General features: G+C 45.8%; 1 protein-coding gene across 2 annotated transcripts in view; it reads left to right on the top strand.

The window, feature by feature from the left end:
- Nucleotides 1-10,984: 10,984 nt before the first annotated feature.
- Nucleotides 10,985-22,069, top strand: part of PIGA (phosphatidylinositol glycan anchor biosynthesis class A) — a 40,286-nt gene continuing 29,201 nt past the window's right edge. For both annotated transcript variants that reach the window (XM_073565252.1, XM_073565253.1), the window contains exon 1: nt 10,985-11,122. The gene's annotated coding sequence lies outside the window, so the exon portion shown is untranslated. The remainder of the gene's footprint in view (nt 11,123-22,069) is intronic.

Raw genomic sequence — 22,069 nt, 5'->3', positions numbered from 1 at the left:
TGTGACGTAAATGGGTCACTGGTGCAAGTGGTTGGGCGAGAAGATGCTTACTTCTTCTGTGACTGGTTCAAAATCAGAGAGTGAGCTAGATGTAGTGGGGGGAGGGAGGACAGTGCATAGTATGAGGTGATTGGGAGATAATTTCATGTCGGATATGGTCAATTTTTTCTTTGAAGTAATTGGCCAGATTATCAGCTTGAAGCTCCGTGGTTGGGGCCTGCACTCTTGAGTTGAGCAGGGAATGAAAAGTGTTAAAGAGACGTTTAGGGTTATTGGATAGTGAGGTGATGAGGGTGTTGAAATAGGTTTGTTTGGAGAGGTGAAGGGCAGTGTTGTATGTTCTAAGCATAAACTTATAATGGATGAAATCTTTTTGTGTAGACTAGATTTTCTCCACAGACGTTCGGTGCACCTGGAGCACCGCTGCAGGAAACGTGTTTGCTGTTTAGGAATGGCAGAACGCACTAAATAAAATAAATAATAAAGTGCGTTTGCCCCTCGGGGTCCACCGTGCAGAAGGTGTTATAACTGCTGCTGAGTAATGGCAGACGTGCTATATGGCGGTATAATGCGCATGGGGTTAAACGTCACCCAGGTGCGCAGAGCAATCACTGTTTAGTCACAGAGATGCCAGTAGGGGTAAACACAAAAAGGCTGAGCCTGTTAGCGTCACAGGTCTCAGAAATATGCACACACGGTATCAGGTCACAGGTGCAGGACCCAATGCAGAAGGAACTGTGTCCGTCTAGACCTACCGTGTGTGCGGCGTCGCTACTGCAGGCTCCAAAGAGAGCTGCAACTGCAGCGCGGCGTAGGACACTGCCGCGAGACGATAGTGCCGTGAGGAGTAGCACAATCGGATGCTAGTGTAGATGCGCGTTGTGCACAGTGGCCTAAGGCTTGCCACTGACTGGCGCTGACTGCTGAACTAATTCCCTATCCACATGCGTAATATCAGAGGGAAGGGGTATCAAATGAGTCAGTCACCAGAATCATACATCCGTCACCATTCACACATCTAGCAAGTAAAGTCTATACTAGCGCATGGCCGAATGGCCATGCGGTCCTTTTATAGCCGTGCGCTGCCGGGACCTTCCAGATCTCTGAGATGGACCAATCAGATCAGGGGAAGGACCTGAGCACGTGACTCCCAAGCTCCAATGGGAGATCGTCTCATGAGCATGCTCAGTGGAGTGGCAGCGGGACTTAGCTTCAGGAATAACTTGCTGCGAAGCAGTATGTGAGGCTCTGGACTCCTGTTGTGTAGCTACAGGAATCTGACGCCTAACATTTGCTATTGCTTCACAATATATTCATCTTTTTCTTCAAGGCTTTGGAATATAATGTTGTAAGTGTGAAAGCAAGTTGTTGAAGTGTGTTTTACCACAAATGTGAAACTACTTGTCAATTGTCATCTTTACTATTTCTCCATTCCATGTGTGGCTAACCACCTCATTGATCTTATTGAGTTTATTTGGCAAGAAAACAACAGCTCCATCAATACCACGTGCTTTTCCTATTAATTCATCAAGCTGCTAAAGTAGAGGTGAGATTAGGGACGTAGATAACATCTGGGGACTGTAGTCAACATGACACTGTGCCAACACCCACTGGGGTCTAGCAACCAAGTTGACAAAGTTTGTGCACAGCTGAACAGAGTTGTCAGAAAAACAAGATTTTGCTTCAATAACTTGTTTGATGGATTGTCTTGTGGAAACACCCATATAGAATTATTTATTTATTTATATAGCACCATTAATCCCATGGTGCTCTTACATGACAAGGGACTACATGCAAAGTAATAGATATCATTTACAGGGAAAAAATTACAATGACAGACTGGTACACAGGGGAGAGGACCTTGTCCTTGCGGACTTTCATTCTGCAGGGAGAATGGGAAGGAGACAGAAGGTGGAGGGTGCAGCTCCTTGGGTGGTGGAAGGGCAGCAGCTCTTGTGGTGGTGTAGAAGTCACATCTCCGACCACCATGCTCTCCAATTGACATCCCTTGAAATGCAGCCAAAATGTCAAAATCTCTAGCTTCAGTTATAGAAAATGCATGGGCTCCTTTTTGACGTCATTGTCCAACCAGTTCAGTATTAGTAGGTGAGGGCTTGTCAGAATCTTGCCCAGGAACACCATGCTTCAGTAGTTGCAAGTCCTGTCCCCGTGACCTTCCACGTGCACTGGCTCTTCCAGACATGATTTCAAGAAGATTTATCCTTCGTAATACAGAGACAGAGTACAACACCACGTAAGCGTTCACCCTCTGCTACTCAGACTTTCTATCTGCACAGTGACTGCCTCTAGGCTAAAGATGATGATGGTGGTACTAGTTGGAGCATTTAACACAGTCATGAAGCGGCTATAACAACTTGAAACAGAATTCTTTTTTACGACATACCCCACTGTAAATCTTTTTTTTTATGCAAAAGAGTACTGGATATAACTAGAATGACAGACTGGAAAAAAAGTGAATTTAGGACTAAAATGCCACAATTTTTGGCACAAGGACGTATGAGGCGTGTCACAGATATACCACACTGTAAAATATGTGACCTGTTTTTTTTTACAATAATGCAACATAGTGCTGTATATAACTTGAGTAACAGACAGGAAAACACTGGCATATCGGCCTAAAAAACCCTAATTGTTATCACATGGATGCATGAGGCGTGTCACAGATATACCCCACTGTAAAATATGTTTTTTTTCATGCAAAAGAGTGCTGGATATAACAAGAGTGACAGACTGGGAAAAAAAGTGAATTTAGGACTAAAATGCCACAATTTTTGGCACACGGACATATGAGGCATGTCACAGATATGCCACACTGTAAAATATGTCGCCTGTTTTTTACAATAAAGCAACATAGTGCTGTATATAACTTGAGTAACAGATAGGAAACCACTGGCATACCGGCCTAAAAAAACCCTAATTGTTATCACATGGCTGCATGAGGCGTTACAGATATACCCCACTGTAAAATGTTTTGGTTTTTTTTATGCAAAAGAGTGCTGGATAGAGTTGAGCGATACCGTCCGATACTTCAAAGTATCGGATCGGAATGGATCGGCCGATCTTAAAAAAAAGTATCGGTATCGCCGATTCCGATACCGGAAGTCCCATTCAAGTCTATGGGACTTCCGGTATCGGAATAAGAAAAACCCTGTTTTTCCCTTGTACAGCCTCTCTGGGGTCTGTACGGGCCTTTCGGGGGGCTGTGCTGGCCTGCCAGGGGGTCTGTGCAGGCTCCGGTGGTCTGTGCCGGCCTGCCGGGGGGCTGTGCCGGCCTGCCGGGGGGGCTGTGCAGGCTCCGGTGGGCTGTGCCGGCCTGCCGGGGGCTGTGCAGGCTCCGGTGGGCTGTGCCGGCCTGCCGGGGGGCTGTGCCGGCCTGCCGGTGGTCTGTGCAGGCTCCGGTGGGCTGTGCCGGCCTGCCGGGGGGCTGTGCAGGCTTCGGGGGTCTGTGCAGGCATCGTCCGATGGGACTACAAGTCCCATCGGGCGATGCCTGCTACCATGACAGTGATTGACACATTGGCCAATGATGGGACAGTAGTAGTCCCATCATCCGGCTAATGTGTTGAATGTAAAAAAAAAAAAAAAAAAAAAAATTACATGCTACATACATGCTACATTCATACTACATACATGCTACATTCATACTACATACTACATATATACTACATGCAACATACATACTACATATATACTACATGCATGCAACATGCATACTACATATATACTACATGCTACATACATACTACATATATGCTACATATATACTACATGCATGCTACATACATACTGCATGCTACATACATACTACATATATACTACATGCATGCTACATACATACTACATATATACTACATACATACTACATGCATGCTACATGCTACATACATACCACATACATACTACATACATACTACATGCTACATACATACTACATATATACTACATGCATGCTACATACATACTACATGCTACATATATACTACATGCATGCTACATACATACTGCATGCTACATACATACTACATATATACTACATGCATGCTACATACATACTACATATATACTACATACATACTACATGCTACATACATACCACATACATACTACATACATACTACATGCTACATACATACTACATATATACTACATGCATGCTACATACATACTACATATATGCTACATATATACTACATGCATGCTACATACATACTACATGCTACATATATACTACATGCATGCTACATACATACTGCATGCTACATACATACTACATATATACTACATGCATGCTACATACATACTACATATATACTACATACATACTACATGCATGCTACATGCTACATACATACCACATACATACTACATACATACTACATGCTACATACATACTACATATATACTACATGCATGCTACATACATACTACATGCTACATATATACTACATGCAACATACATACTACATGCATGCTACATACATACTACATACATACTACATGCATGCTACATACATACTACATGCTACATACATACTACATATATACTACATGCATGCTACATACATACTACATGCTACATATATACTACATGCTACATACATACTACATGCATGCTACATACATACTACATACATACTACATGCATGCTACATACATACCACATACATACTACATACATACTACATACATACTACATGCTACATACATACTACATATATACTACATGCATGCTACATACATACTACATGCTACATATATACTACATGCTACATACATACTACATGCATGCTACATACATACTACATACATACTACATGCATGCTACATACATACTACATGCTACATACATACTACATATATACTACATGCATGCTACATACATACTGCATGCTACATGCATGCTACATACATACTACATACATACTACATGCTACATACATACCACATACACTCACTGGCCACTTTATTAGGTACACCATGCTAGTAACGGGTTGGACCCCCTTTTGCCTTCAGAACTGCCTCAATTCTTCGTGGCAGAGATTCAACAAGGTGCTGGAAGCATTCCTCAGAGATTTTGGACCATATTGACATGATGGCATCACACAGTTGGCGCAGATTTGTCGGCTGCACATCCCTGATGCGAATCTCCCGTTCCACCACATCCCAAAGATGCTCTATTGGATTGAGATCTGGTGACTGAGGAGGCCATTTGAGTACAGTGAACTCATTGTCATGTTCAAGAAACCAATCTGAGATGATTCGAGCTTTATGACATGGCGCATTATCCTGCTGAAAGTAGCCATCAGATGCCTGTTCTTAGCTGAGAGGAGTGGTACCCAGTGTGGTCTTCTGCTGCTGTAGCCCATCTGCCTCAAAGTTCGACGCACTGTGCGTTCAGAGATGCTCTTCTGCCTACCTTGGTTGTAACGGGTGGCAATTTGAGTCACTGTTGCCTTTCTATCAGCTCGAACCAGTATGCCCATTCTCCTCTGACCTCTGGCATCAACAAGGCATTTCCGGCCATAGAACTGCCGCTCACTGGATTTTTTTTCTTTTTCGGACCATTCTCTGTAAACCCTAGAGATGGTTGTGCGTGAAAATCCCAGTAGATCAGCAGTTTCTGAAATACTCAGACCAGCCCTTCTGGCACCAACAATCATGCCACGTTCAAAGGCACTCAAATCACCTTTCTTCCCCATACTGATGCTCGGTTTGAACTGCAGGAGATTGTCTTGACCATGTCTACATGCCTAAATGCACTGAGTTGCCGCCATGTGATTGGCTGATTAGAAATTAAGTCTTAACACACAGTTGGACAGGTGTACCTAATAAAGTGGCCAGTGAGTGTATATACTACATACATACTACATACAATACATTCATACAATACATACATAGACATACAGTACAGTACATTCCCACACAGCAATGGCATAAAGTGAGACTAGGGACTTTTTTTTTTTTAAGTGGCGGAGGAATACAGTGCGGAAGGATACCTACCTTCCGTCATTGGATTCCTGCAGCCCGTAGAGAACGGCGGCATCAGCTGATGCTGCAGTTCTCTACCCAAGATCGTCGTGGGACACACTCGTGGACTGCTTCGGATCGTGGGTGAGTATTTTTGTGGTTTGTTATGTTAATATTTATTCCTTTAAAAGACAATGGCTTCGGGGAACAATGTGACAAGTATTGGTAAGTATGTTACTCTATGTTATATGTACTGTATGTCTATGTATGTATTGTATGAATGTATTGTATGTAGTATGTATGTAGTATATATGTGGTATGTATGTAGCATGTAGTATGTATGTAGTATGTATGTAGCATGCATGTAGCATGCAGTATGTATGTAGCATGCATGTAGTATATATGTAGTATGTATGTGGTATGTATGTAGCATGTAGTATGTATGTAGCATGCATGTAGTATGTATGTAGTATGTATGTAGCATGCATGTAGTATGTATGTAGCATGTAGTATATATGTAGCATGTAGTATGTATGTAGCATGCATGTAGTATGTATGTAGTATGTATGTAGCATGTAGTATGTATGTAGCATGCATGTAGTATATAAGTAGTATGTATGTAGTATGTATGTAGTATGTATGTAGTATGTATGTGGTATGTATGTAGCATGTAGTATGTATGTAGCATGCATGTAGTATATGTGTTATGTATGTAGCATGCATGTAGTATGTATGTAGTATGCATGTAGTATGTATGTAGTATATATGTGGTATGTATGTAGTATGTATGTAGCATGCAGTATGTATGTAGCATGCATGTAGTATATATGTAGTATGTATGTAGTATGTATGTAGCATGCATGTAGTATGTATGTAGCATGCATGTAGTATGTATGTAGCATGCATGTAGTATGTATGTAGTATGTATGTAGTATATATGTAGTATGTATGTAGCATGTAGTATGTATGTAGTATGTATGTAGCATGTAGTATATATGTAGTATGTATGTAGTATGTATGTAGCATGTATGTAGTATGTATGTAGCATGTAGTATGTATGTAGCATGCATGTAGTATATATGTTATGTATGTAGCATGCATGTAGTATGTATGTAGTATGTATGTAGCATGCATGTAGTATGTATGTAGTATATATGTGGTATGTATGTAGTATGTATGTAGCATGCAGTATGTATGTAGCATGCATGTAGTATATATGTAGTATGTATGTAGCATGTAGTATGTATGTAGCATGCATGTAGTATGTATGTAGTATGTAGTATGTATGTAGCATGCATGTAGTATATATGTTATGTATGTAGCATGCATGTAGTATGTATGTAGTATGTATGTAGCATGCATGTAGTATGTATGTAGTATATATGTGGTATGTATGTAATATGTATGTAGCATGCAGTATGTATGTAGCATGCATGTAGTATATATGTTATGTATGTAGCATGCATGTAGTATGTATGTAGCATGCATGTAGTATGTATGTAGTATATATGTGGTATGTATGTAGTATGTATGTAGCATGCAGTATGTATGTAGCATGCATGTAGTATATATGTAGTATGTATGTAGCATGTAGTATGTATGTAGCATGCATGTAGTATGTATGTAGTATGTAGTATGTATGTAGCATGCATGTAGTATATATGTTATGTATGTAGCATGCATGTAGTATGTATGTAGTATGTATGTAGCATGCATGTAGTATGTATGTAGTATTTTTTTTTTTTTTTAACATTTAACACATTAGCCGGATGATGGGACTACTACTGTCCCATCATTGGCTAATGTGTCAATCACTGTCATGGTAGCAGGCATCGCCAGATGGGACTTATAGTCCCATCGGACGATGCTTGCACAGACCCCCGGACATCAGCACAGCCCCCCGGCAGGCCGGCACAGCCCCCCGGCAGGCCGGTACAGACCCCCACAGGGTGCACAGACCACCGGCAGGCCGGCACAGCCCCCCGGCAGGCCGGTACAGACCCCGGGCAGTCCACACAGCCCCCCGGCAGGCCGGCACAGCCCCCCGGCAGGCCAGTACAGACCCCGGGCAGTCCACACAGCCCCCCGGCAGGCCGGCAGAGACCCCCAGAAGGCCCGAAATGACGGCGCATCATGATGCGCACACACCGCGCATCATGATGACGTCAGGCTGTCAATCAACTTTGAACTTCCGATTCCGATGCCGACTTCCGATATTGAAAAAATATCGGAAGTCTGTATCGGAATTCCGATACAGCAAGTATCGGCCGATACCCGATACTTGCGGTATCGGAATGCTCAACACTAGTGCTGGATATAACAAGAGTGACAGACTGCAATAAAAAAGGGAATTTAGGCCTAAAATGCCACAATTTTTGGCAGACGGACGTATGAGGCGTGTCACAGATATACCACACTGTAAAATATGTGACCTGTTTTTTACAATAAAGCAACATAATGCTGTATATAACTACAGAAACAGACTGGAAGACACTGGAATACCGGCCTAAAATCCCCAAAATTTTTATCTCACCAAAGTATGAGGCGTGTCACAGATATACCCCACTGTAAAATACGTGCCCTGTTTTTTAAAATAATGCAACATAGTGCTGTATATAACTTGAGTAACAGACAGGAAAACACTGGAAACTGGCCTAAAAAACCCCCAATTTTTATCACACGGATGTATGAGGCGTGTCACAGTTATACCCCACTGTAAAATATGTTTTTTTATGCAAAAGAGTGCTGTATATTACGAGTGAAAAACTGCAAAAAAAAAAAAAGGGGCAATCTAGGCCTAAAATGCCACAATTTTTGGCACACGGATGTATGAGATGTGTCACAGTTATACCCCACTGTAAAATATGTGCCCTGTTTTTTTTTTTTTAAAAAAAAGCTACATTGTGCTGTATATAACTACAGTGACACACAGGACAAAAATGGAAAACCGGCCTAAACTGGCAAAACTTTGAGCACGCACAGATATGAGCTGACACGGAGATACCACGCCGACAAATGTGTGGCCTGTATTTTTTGGATAAATAGTGCTATATAAGTACAATGACAGACAGCAAAAAAATTGAATTTACGGCTAAAAAGACCAACATTTTTAGCAGACGGATGGATGAGGCGTGTCACAGATATACCGCACTGTAAAATATGTGGCCTTTTTTGGGGTGGTGGTGGTGGTGGGGGGAGGTTTCAGTAAAATAGTGTCAAGAAATTGTATAAGACGCTCAAAAAAAATCTACTCTGCCGTACCACAAAAATTAAATATTTCTCTACGCACTCAAGTTATTTTTGGGACCCCTTTAAAATTGCTGGATTTTCACGCTGTTAGGAAAAGAATCTGGCTATATTGTGCACTGTCAAAAAGCAAATGGAGGATAAAAAAGGGCTCTGGATTGCTTTGCAATAAAAAAAATCTTTATTAGCCCTGGCCAAAAAAATTTTCAAAGCCAATTACACCTGGGGCTAGGTATATACTGTTAGGGCCTGCGGACCACACCTAATAATATAAAGCAGAGACTAGATGCGTTTGCAGCCCGGGGTCCACCGTGCAGAGGTGGTAAACTGCTGCTAGTAATGGAGGACGTGATATGGCGGTATACTAAAGGAACACACGGAGTTAACTTCACCCTGTGTGTACTGAGGCGGACTCTGTTACCTCACAGGGCCGCCAAACATAAATGCCATGGCCTGTTAGGCTCACAGAACACGGCAGTGTGAACACTAGTGTATAGTCACAGGACTCTACCCCTGAGACACTGGGTCAGAGTCGCTCTAGACACAATAGTGCTCGGCACCGGAACTGCAGTGCCAGGAGGAAACAATTAACAAGAAAAGCGCACTATGTGCACACAGCGCCGCTCCGGCGAATGCCACTAACCACCTGGACTAGGGAGGAAAGCACTAAACTTGCGCACGGCGCCGCACAGGCGGTGACTGTAAGTTGCCGGCGTACGATAGTGCCCTGCAGTGGACGCTAGTGTGTGCAGAGTCTCTGGAGAACAGTGGCATGAGCACAGCCACCCTTTGGCGCTGACTCTAACTCTGAATCCCTATAACGACAAGCATAACCAAGGGTAGGGGTTTCCAATGAGTCAGTCACCAGATACATGCATCCATCATCATACACACCATGAGTATTAGAGTCTATACTAGCGCATGGCCATGCAACTCTTTTATAGCAGCATCCTTCCTGGACCTTCCCAGTAGTGGACCAATCAGAGCAGGAACGGGACCTGTGCATGTGACCTCTGACCACCAATGAGAGGTCGTCCCACGGGCATGCTCAGTGGACCGAAAGGACTTAGTCCCTGGAGTTGTTCGCTGCAGACAAACATGCGTTGCTATAGCTGGACCAGAGGTGGCAGCAGCAGCAACCAAACCTACTAAGCTGGTCTGAGCAGAGCGCCGGGACCCACGAGTCTGCTGAGCACTTCTGCAGCCGGAGAGGAATGGGAGACCGCCAAAGGCGAGGCTCGGGATCTCTGCCGTGCAGCTACAGAAACCTGACGCCTAACATATACGGTCAATATATCCTACAGGCAGCAGAACACAGGAAGTTAATGGACCCTTGATGTTTGCCGTGATATGTATAGACACACATACAGTGCCTGCAGGCCTTGCACTGATGAGTATACAGCCACATACACTCCCCTGCCTAACACTGGAACCTATATACTCCGGAATTAGTCCTTAGAAGGACTGTTGCTATAGCTGGATGTGAGGATTTAGGATGGTAGACCCCACACTAATAAATCCCCAATTCTGACCCTATCTCAGCAGCAGCTCTCCCTACACTAAATCTGGAGCTGAATATGACGCACGCAGCTAGCTGTGGAAAGCCTATAGGCATATATAATGTATATCTATGTGTGTACAGACACATAGCCTCGCCCCTTCTAGATGGTCAGCCAATAGCGTCTGACAAAGAAAGGAAGCTACAGCCAATCATAGACGAGACGGTGTACAGCCAATGAAATGCCTTGACACTTGGAAATCCGTGTGTAGTGTGGGCTGTGGTTGGCTCAGCTTCTGTGTGGGGCGGGTAACGAGGAAGCGCACGGTGCAGTTGGGGTTCGGTGCTTGGAGAGGCTGAGGATGAGGACGCCGCTGTGCTGAGGCGCCGGTAAGGAAGCGCCGCTGTGGTGAGAGGAGCAGACCGGCGCGCACGGTGTTATGGGCGGGCGGGGAGACCGTCCCGTCTTCCATCTCTACCTAGGGTTCATGCTGCTTCCTACTGACGGTGTCCAGAGCTGATTCATGCGGATCTCTGACAGGATTATTCAGCTACTGATAATGTGAGGGGAGACGTCGAATTACTGGAGCAGTTTTCCATAGTAACAAATCGGATTGTAGTTCTTGGAAAATGAAAGCAGCTGATTGGTTGCTATGGGAAACTGTTACCTATTTACCACTAAATGTGCTAACCCCGAGATTCCGCCCGTGCTATGCCCCCTCACATTCCGCCCGTGCGATGTCCTCTAACCTCCCCCCGAGATTCCGCCCGTGCTATGCCCTCTCACATTCCGCCCGTGCTGTGCCCTCTCACATTCCGCCCGTGCGATGTCCTCTAACCTCCCCCCCCCGAGATTCCGCCTGTGTGATGTCCTCTCACCTCCCCCCCGATATTCCGCCTGTGTGATGTCCTCTCACCTCCCCCCGAGATTCCGCCCATGCTATGCCCTCTCACATTCCGCCCCTGCGATGTCCTCTAACCTCCCCCCCAATATTCCGCCTGTGTGATGTCCTCTCACCTCCCCCCGAGATTCCGCCCGTGCTATGTCCTCTAACCACCCCCGATATTCCGCCTGTGTGATTTCCTCTCACCTCCCCCCGATATTCCGCCTGTGTGATGTCCTCTCACCTCCCCCCCCCCGATATTCCGCCCGTGCGATGTCCTCTCACCTCCCCCCCCCCGATATTCCGCCCGTGCGATGTCCTCTCACCTCCCCCCCCCGATATTCCGCTCGTGCGATGTCCTCTCTCCTCCCCCCCGATATTCCGCCTGTGCGATGTCCTCTCTCATCCCCCCCCCCGATATTCCGCCCGTGCGATGTCCTCTCCCCCCCCCGATATTCCGCCCGTGCTATGTCCTCTCACCTCCCCCCCCCGATATTCCGCCCGTGCTATGTCCTCTCTCCCCCCCTGAAATTCCGCCTGTGCGATATCCTCTCCCCCCCGAAATTCCGCCTGTGCGATGTCTTCTCCCCCCTGAAATTCTGCCTGTGCGATATCCTCTCCCCCCCCGAAATTCTGCCTGTGCGATGTCCTCTCCCCCCCCACCGAAATTCTGCCTATGCGATGTCTGCTCCCCCCTGAAATTAAGCCTGTGCGATATCCTCTCCCCCCCCCGAAATTCCGCCTGTGCGATGTCCTCTCCCCCCCCCCGAAATTCCGCCTGTGCGATGTCTTCTCCCCCCCCCGAAATTCCGCCTGTGCGATGTCCTCTCCCCCCCGAAATTCCGCCTGTGCGATGTCCTCTCGCCATCCCTCTGAGATTCCTCGTGTGATGTCCTCTCCCCCCCCACCGAGATTCCGCCTGTGCATCAGACCTCAGCAGTGATGGCACTGTTTCGTTATTGTTGATCGCCCCTTGATTTTGGGAAATGTGGTTAAAGTGGTTTTCTGTATATCAGGAAACTGGACCCCATATGCTCAAAAAGAACAAGCAGAGCAGGTACTCGCCCTCCCCAGATCCGGTGGTGGCTGATGTCTGCCACTGTTCGTGTCTGGTTTTTGGCTGAGCGGCTGTGTGGTTCTCATTAAAAGGTAGTCACTGACAAGGATGTGCGTGCGCAGTGGGAGCCATAGAAAAACGAGTAAATTATGTTCTGATGCGACATAATTCTCCGCTGCTCCAGAACCTGGCAAATAAGGAAACTGCATTGTAAAAAAGAAGAGCACGCTCCTTTTACAGTCATCACAATGGCCACAGTGCTGTCGTGGTTTCCTGTATTGCCTTGTAAAGTGTATCTACACCTCTCCAGCCTTTTTTTTTTTTTTTTTCACAATTGTGCCAATGCTTCGAAATTCAGAAATAAAGTAACTTGTGAGTTTTAAATGAAGGGTTTTCTGGGCTTCAGATAAATTTTTGCCAGTGTGCAACATGCCTGTTCTAAGGATCCCCCTCTTTTTCGAGGTAGGGTAGATGGTCACTGTGCTGACTTGTAACGTTTCCTGCTTCTATCAGTGTTCGGGAAGATCCAGATGGCCGTATAACTCGGATGAGGATCGCAATGCAATTCTTGGACTTGGCCATTGGCTCTCCCGACTCGAGTGTGATAGCATGTTATTCTATGTTTCTATGGGTAAGGAGAGCCACCTGTCAGTCCGAGCATTGCGTTGCTATTTTTACCCATAAGTTGATAGAGAACGATCAAAAAATGAAAGAATCAAATTTCTCTGATAAGATACAGGTGCTTCTCACAGAATTGGAATATCATCAAAAAGTTAAATTATTTCGGTTCTTCAATACAAAAAGTGAAACTCATATAGAGTCATTACAGAGTGATCTATTTCCAGTGTTTATTTCTGTTAATGTTGATGATTATGGCTTACAGCCAATGAAAACCCAAAAATCATTATCTCAGTAAATTAGAATACTTTATAACACAAGCTTGAAAAATTATTTTAAAATCCAAAATGTTGGCCTCCTGAAATGTATGTTCAGTAAATGCACACAATACTTGGTTGGGGCTCCTTTGGCATCAATTACTGCATCAGTGCGGTGTGGCATGGAGGCGATCAGCCTGTGGCACTGCTGAGGGGTTATGGAAGCCCAGGTTGCTTTGATAGCAGCCTTCAGCTCGTCTGCATTGTTGGGTCTGGTGTCTCTCATCTTCCTCTTGACAATACACCGTAGATTCTCTATGGGATTAGATCAGGCGAGTTTGCTGGCCAATCAAGCACAGTGATACTGTGGTTTTAATACCAGGTATTGGTACATTTGGCAGTGTGGACAGGTGCCAAGTCCTGCTGGAGAATGAAATATCCATCTCCAAAAAGCTTGTCTGCAGAGGGAAGCATCAAGTGCTCTAAAATTTCCTGGTTGCTGCGCTGACTTTGGTCTTGATAAAACACAGTGGACCTACACCAGCAGATGACATGGCTCCCCAAACTATCACTGATTGTGGAAACTTCACACTAGACCTTGGAAATCAAGGTCCCAGAGTCTGGAGGAAGAGTGGAGAGACAGACAATCCAAACTGCTTGAGGTGTAGTGTGAAGTTTTCAAAACTTATTTTTTTTTAATACAAAAACTGACGTATTAGTAGAGGTGACAGGTTTTCTTTAGGATATCTCTCAGATGTCGTAAAACCACAAGTCACAGTTCACCTAATATACTAATGGGCTTAGTAAGCATAGAGGTTAATCTTTCCTGCCTGAAGAGTTCAGCGTGACACTGTGCAATGCCCACACTAAGTAATCGGTACGTTTTTTCATCTACGTATTTTTGTGCGCTTAAAAAGCTCAGCGTTTACAGAAATCTCTTAAATATTTTTTTCCGTTATGAAAAATGAGCGTCAACGTGTCTTTTAAATGCAATTATAAAAGAACAAGCTAACTGGTGTAGAAATGCTGAGGAAAATCCACTACATGAAATACTCATCGTGGGAACATAACCTTTTATGGCACATGCAACATCATTGCCAAGTGATTGGATGCAGCGGTCATATGCAGACCCACCAGAGGGTAAAGGAAGGAAACAGTTTGGGAATCCGAGCAGCGCTACAGTAGATGAGGCCATTAAACCAGGGGGTATATATATATTTCTGTGTGTAATGCACACGCTTATTGTTCATCTGACCGTATTTCCCAACGCTTTCATTCCTTCACCCATTGGCGTGGTCTGTGCATGACTACTGCACATTATATAATATCTTTGGATGTAATGGTCACGCACCGACCACGCCAAAAGGTGAGGGAATGAAACTGTTGGGAAATCTGGGCAGTGCTACAGAAAAGCAGCAGGTGATCAATAAGTCAAGGTATAGATATCTTTAGATCTGTATCACCGGTTTAATAACGTCATCTTCTGGCGGAGGCAACACATGACGTCTGTATCCAAACACACACGAATATGTCTTTAGATCATTTTGTGGGGAAAAAATGGTAGGACAACCCCTTAAGTTACTTTGTTTAAAAGAGAGTTCCACCCCTTCTTTTAACTTGACTTTTGGCGTGCGTGCGTAAAAAAAAAATAAAAAAAAAATGTATATTTTACTCTTCGCCACGACAGCACCCACTTGGAGAGAGGGATCCGCCCATAGGAACTGGAAACCTACAGAGATAAAAGAGGGCGGTCCGCCTCTCCTCAGTTGGTTTCCTGTTCCTAATGGGAACCGCAGGATTCGCTACAGTCTTACCTGGGCCAAGGAACCGCCTGTGCAGTGTCTGCGAGAACGGCAGGGGCTCCGGTCCAGAAGCAGCGACGGGGGAGTGCTGGGGTCCGGCTCCCTCCTCGGCTGATATAGCACAGAGCGGGCAGAAACACCGGTACCGGGTGGGACCGACCGGGTGTTCCTCTGAGAAATCTACACGACACCGGAATTGCGGAAGGATCCATTCCGGTCCGTGTGGGGGCGCAGGAACCGGAGGAAGCAGAAGTCTCCAGCGTTCCTAAAAGGCTTCAGCGTCCAGGAGGACGCACATGCAGCGCGGCAGGAAGTGGTAAGGAGGAACTTCCGGGTTACCGGAGGTTCCTCGGCTCAGAGCGCATGCGCAGCTGGGACAGCATTGCGGGCATGCAGAGGCGCTCCCCGCCCCCTCCGAGAGCAAAAAAAAAAGGACTATTTAATCTAGAGCGCGGGCGGCTGGATTCAGCACCGAAGCGCATGCTAATTAGCCGCAAGCAGGCGCACCTGGAGGGGGAGGTACCTGATAGTGGAGGGGCTTAAAAAAAGCCTGGGGTATAGGGATATGGCGTGTAATCATGTCTTCACCAAGGCAGGACACGCATCCCCAGGCAGGCGAAGCAGCGGCAGCCAAGGACCACGCACGACGAGGTTCCTCGGATCGAAGCCACGCCAACAAGCCTCCTTCTCAGCCCCCTGAGCCGGTACCTACAGCTTCTGAGTGAGTGGACGACTCTCTGCCTATCAAGCTGATAAAATGTCTCTCTCTCTCTCTCTCCCCCTCCTTCGCTATGTCTCTGCCTCAGGCTAAGAGAAAAGAAAAATCAAAAAATAAAGAATGTGCCCTTTGTACACGTCCCCTACTGGACTCTTACACAAGAAGGCTATGCAAAAAAATGCATTAATGAAACAGCAAAACAGGCATCAGCCACAGACATAAGGGCTATAATTAGGGAAGAATTACAGGCCCTAACCCAGTCTAGCAGGCCTATTAATACCAAAACTAACAAGCCAACGGCAGTTAATGTAGACACTGATGAGGACGAAGCAATAGCCTCTGATAGTTCCAATGCATCCACATCAGCATCCTCCTCAGATATGGAGGGGTGTTCCTGTTTTCCTTTAGACCATATGGACAATTTAGTTAAATCCGTGAGGAATACTATGGGGTGCACAGACACAAAGGAGCCGTAAACGACACAAGAAATTATGTTTGCAGGTCTGACAGACAGAAAGAGGAGAGTTTTTCCGGTTATACCAGTGATAAAAGCTCTAGTGAAGAAGGAATGGGAGAGGCAGGACCAGAGAGGGTATCTTCCCTCAACCTCAAAAAGAAGGTACCCCTTCAGTGACGAAGAATTGTCGACATGGGCTAAGGTCCCGAAAGTGGACGCAGTGGTTGCCTCCGCCTCAAAACAAACGACCTTACCAGTGGAGGACACAGGGGTTCTAAAAGACCCACTTGACCGAAAAGCTGTTGCCTCATTAAAGAGGGCATGGGAGGCAGCTACCGGCAAGTTTAAACCGGCGATAGCTAGTACTTGCACAGCTCGTTCTATGCTGGTCTGGATTGATCAACTAGACCAGCAAATAGACCAAAAGATCTCCAGAGACAAGCTACGAGCCGCCATACCACTAATCCGTGGCGCAGCTGCGTATATAGCAGATGCTTCTGCTGATTCGTTACGCATGACAGCCAGAACAGCAGGGTTGCTTAATAACGCCAGACGTAGCCTATGGCTTAAAAGCTGGAGAGGTGACACCCAATCCAAAGCAAAGCTTTGTGCCATTCCTTGCGAGGGTGAGTTCTTGTTTGGGAAAGCCTTAGATGAAATCCTTACTAAGGCAAAAGAAAGGAAAAAAGGATTCCCTAACCCTCCTCTCCCATTTTATAGGAGGGCGTTTAGGAGACGACTATTTGGCAGAGGAAGACCAGCAGAAAATCAAAACCGCTGGGCCACAAAGGAAGAAAAGGGCAAAGGTGCCATGTTTAGAGGATCCTCCTTCCGCAGGGACAGGAGTTGAGGAGCCTGTCCCTCCAGTAGGAGGGAGGCTAAAAAAAATTTTTCGGGAATGGGAGAAAGTTACGGCTAGCCCTTGGTTTCTGGGCATTGTTAAAGTAGGGTTAAAGATAGAGTTCCATCATGTACCCCGTAATTCACTAATCGTAACATCTTTCAGCTCGCCAATCCAACAGCAGACCCTGGAGGCTGAGACTTTGAGTCTGCTGAACAAAAAAGTTTTGGTCCATGTGCCTAAAGGACAGGAAGGGAGAGGATTTTACTCCCCTCTCTTTCTGATACCTAAATCAGACGGATCATTCAGGACGATAATCAACCTGAAGAAATTAAATTCATTTATAATCATAAATTTAAGATGGAATCCATAAGATCTACGATTAAACTCCTCTTCCCCAATTGTATGATGGCAGGCTTGGATCTGAAGGATGCTTATTATCATATTCCCATCCATTACAGATATCAGAGATACCTCAGAGTGGCGGTCCTCCTCGATGGCACGATACAGCATCTCCAGTTCACAGCCATGCCATTTGGCCTTTCCATCGCACCACGAGTATATACAAAGGTGATGCTGGAAGTGATGGCTTTTTTACGCCAGAAGGACACACTGATAGTACCCTATCTGGATGATTTTTTGATAGTAGGGAACTCAACTCGGCAATGTAATAAACGAGTTTCTGATGCAATCTTGTCTGTACAGGCTCTAGGGTGGATAATAAACTTCAAGAAGTCCAGAATTGAGCTGCGGTCCGTTCAGTCCTTCCTGGGTCTCGAGCTAGACTCCATATACCAAAAATGTCTGCTGCCACAGGTAAAAATTTCAGCAATTGAAAAGGTCAGGTTAGCAATAGATGGGCCACACATATCCTTAAGGGAGGCGATGTCCCTCCTGGGATCCCTTACTTCCTGCATCCCAGCAGTTCGGTGGGCCCAGTTCCACACGAGGGAACTACAGCACCAAATTCTCTTAGAGGAGTCCCATGACCGGGGGAATCTGACAAAGAAAATCACCTTATCCCAGAAGGTCCTAACCTTCCTGGCATGGTGGCTAAAGGATGATAATCTATCGGGAGGAGTACCTTGGGTTATAACACCCTCCCATATAATTACTACTGACGCCAGCCCCACAGGTTGGGGAGCTCATATGGGGAACACCTTTACCCAAGGCCTATGGGATATAGGCGAGGATCAGGATTCGTCAAATTTAAAAGAACTAAAAGCAGTCAGTCATGCATTATATCATTTTCTTCCACAGTTACAAGGGGAAAACGTGAGAATCCTTTCAGACAACACCACAGTGGTCGCATATCTGAACAGACAAGGCTGGACTCGATCAGTCGCCTTAATGTCTTTCTCAAGAAGTATCTTATCCTTAGCCGAAGAACATTTTTTGTCTCTCTCAGCCCTCCATATAAGGGGAAGAGACAATTTGGAAGCAGATTTTCTAAGCCGCCATACACTGCGACAAGGAGAGTGGTGCCTGAGCCAGCGGATATTCACACGCATCGTGTCACTATGGGGTCTTCCCCAAATAGATCTCTTCTCCACCAGAGAAAACAGGCAGGTGCGAAGGTTCGCCTCTTTAAACGTGACAGACAATCCGGAAATTCTGGATGCCCTCCAAGCCCCGTGGCGGTTCAAACTGGCATATGCATTTCCCCCAATCATACTACTACTGCAGGTGATCAGGAAGATCAGGGCAGAGGAAGCACGAATAATCTTAATAGCACCATTCTGGCCCAGGAGGCCATGGTTTTCATGCCTGCAAGCAATGTCAGTGACAGACCCTTGGGTGCTTCCTTCAACCCCCAGGCTCCTCTCGCAGGGGCCATTCTTCCATCCTCAAGTGGACAATCTCCACTTGACGGCTTGGTACTTGAAAGGGAAATGTTGAGAGCAAGAGGATTCTCGGAGGGGTTAGTCAATACTCTCCTACAAAGTCGAAAATTGGCTACGACAAAAATTTACACCAGGGTATGGAGAAAATTCCTAGGGTTTCACACAGCTCCTGACTCCAGAGAAATTCCGATAACAGCAATCCTAGAGTTTCTACAGAAAGGGAAAGATTTAGGACTATCTGTTAACACACTAAAAGTCCAGGTGTCGGCTCTAGTTGCCCTTTATAGTTATAACGTGGCAGGCAGTAGATGGATAGCCAGATTCATCTCGGCCTGTGAGCGGAGCGAGCCGGTGCACATACCCAGAGTTCCTCCTTGGGACTTGAATCTGGTGCTGGAGGCCCTAACACGTCGTCCTTTTGACCCGTTAGACTCAATATCCCTTAAGCACCTATCTTTCAAAACAGTACTGCTAGTTGCACTAACCTCAGCCAGAAGAGTTAGCGACATACAAGCACTTTTAATAGAACCCCCTTTTCTGTTGACATTCCAGGATCAGTTAATATTAAAACCAGACCCCTCATACTTACCATAGGTAGCAGGGAAGTTTCATAGATCACAAGAGATCCACCGCCCTTCATTTTTTATTAACTCTTCTATTCCAGAGGAAGAAAAGTTCCATATACTAGACGTTAGAAGAGCTGTATTACAATACATCGAGAGGTCTAGCAGCTGGAGGAAGAGTAGGGCTCTATTTGTTTCCTTCCAGGGCCAAAAGAAGGGATATGAGGTCACAAGGGGTACTCTGTCTCGGTGGATCAGAGACGCGATTGGTCTGGCATACTCCGAGAGCAATGAAGAGAGGGGAGACGTCGCAATCGAGTCTATATGTAAGGCTGCAACTTGGTCTACACCCTCTACCTTTTATAACTACTATAGGCTTGATATATCATGCTCATCTGACCTAGCCTTTGGTAGAGCGGTCCTCGGCACGGTGGTCCCTCCCAGGTGAAGGTCTCTGAAAGTCTCTCCAAGTGGGTGCTGTCGTGGCGAAGAGTAAAAAGCTGGATTACTTACCGGTAATGCTCTTTTAATTAGTCCACGACAGCACCCGTTCACTAACCCTCCCTAGAAGTTAACATAATGTATATACACCTTCTTAGTTGTAAAATTAATAAAATTTGAATACTGAATAATATAATGGCCTAATAATTGGCAGTCCTCCGGGTACTCTGAAATCCAACTGAGGAGGAGAGGCGGACCGCCCTCTTTTATCTCTGTAGGTTTCCTGTTCCTATGGGCGGATCCCTCTCTCCAAGTGGGTGCTGTCGTGGACTCATTAAAAGAGCATTACCGGTAAGTAATCAGGCTTATATCCACCATTTCTCTATCCTGCTCTGTTCCTCGGTTACCCACCGGATTCCTCTCCATCTTTTCCGGCATGGTTGGTTCATGACTTCTGAAGCCACTCGGTGGTCAAAACAATTGGCTGCAGTTGTCAAGTACTTACCCCATTGGAAGGGAAGGAAGTAAGGAGACTAGCAGGGAACCCTACTTGCAGGATCGTGGAGAGCCGAAGAATTCATTGGTTAGTGTATATATTTTTTTTTTATTGCACACTGGGGCCATATATAAAGTTAAGGGAAAGGGCAGAAACCCATCACCAGCCTCTCCTTGATTTGCATTTTCTGTCTCCGTCTTGCAGTGATACACCCTACTTTAGCATGTAAACTTCACTGGCTTTACTGTCACTCTACCAGTTCTGAAGATCTTTTATTATATTCATGAACCTGTATGTCCAGGTTACACAAGCTATAGATCAAGCCTAAAGGGAACTTATCAGTCGGTTTCCACACCCTAAACCTGCACCTCTGCATTAATAGCTAATAATGAGCAGAATCAGGTGGGGTTTAACAACCATTTTCAATGTGCAAAATATAGGGAGTAAATATTTTCTATAGTGATGGTGGAAATCAACGTTTCAGGATCTGTCATATAGTCAGGGGTGAACCTAGACTCTCTGCTGCCTGAGGCGAAATGCAAAATGGTCCCCCCCCCCCGTAGTAAAATCAGTGCAAATAAATCTGGTTTACTGACGCACATGTAAAATAGGAATATATTTAAAACATCGATCTTTACACTTGTCTTCAGGGACTCAGTGCTGCCTGAGGCGAAGTGATCAACTTCATTTTAGGTGCGCCCCTGGCCGGGGAACGGTGCTTACTGTAGCGCACTGTGGTACTGATGCGGGTTGCCACACGTATTACACACATGGACACGGATATCTCCAGTACCGTTTTTTCCGGTAGAGGAAATATCAAGATGTGTGAAACCAGCTTAAAGCCACATTCACACGTTCAGTATTTGGTCAGTATTTGTAAGCCAAATCGGGAGTGTGTGAGAAATACAGAAGTGGTGACATGTTTCTATTATACTTTATTCAGTCACCACGACAGCACCACGAGAGAGGGGATCCGCCCTTCAGGGACAGGAAACCTACAGACATAAAAAGGGCGGCCCTCTCCCTCGCCTCAGTTTGGTTTCCCGTCCCTGACAGGCGAACCTCTTCAGACATACCTGCGGAGAAAGAAGATGGAAGATATTCCCAGGCCCGGCTGGTCGACTTAGGCAGCGGGAGGGCCCCTGCCTCGGCCTGTCCGGTGTCCTGGAAGCGCCCACGGCAGGGGGACTGGTGGTGAGGCGGCAGCAGGACAAAGCAACCTCCATGGGGAGGGCTGACTTTAAGGGGCTCGTCGCCATGCGTACCGGTGAGTATACACGCAGGGACCATCCTGCTTTGGGTCTGGCTCCTGCGTCTCGCAGGCGTCGGCGGTCGTGCAGGGCTCTGGCTGTGCGGTCT

The sequence above is a fragment of the Dendrobates tinctorius genome, unplaced genomic scaffold (genome assembly GCF_039654945.1).
Source record: "Dendrobates tinctorius isolate UK_male_01 unplaced genomic scaffold, ASM3965494v1 ptg000016l, whole genome shotgun sequence".
Taxonomy (NCBI): Eukaryota; Metazoa; Chordata; class Amphibia; order Anura; family Dendrobatidae; genus Dendrobates; species Dendrobates tinctorius.
This window is presented reverse-complemented; position numbering and strand designations above follow the sequence as displayed.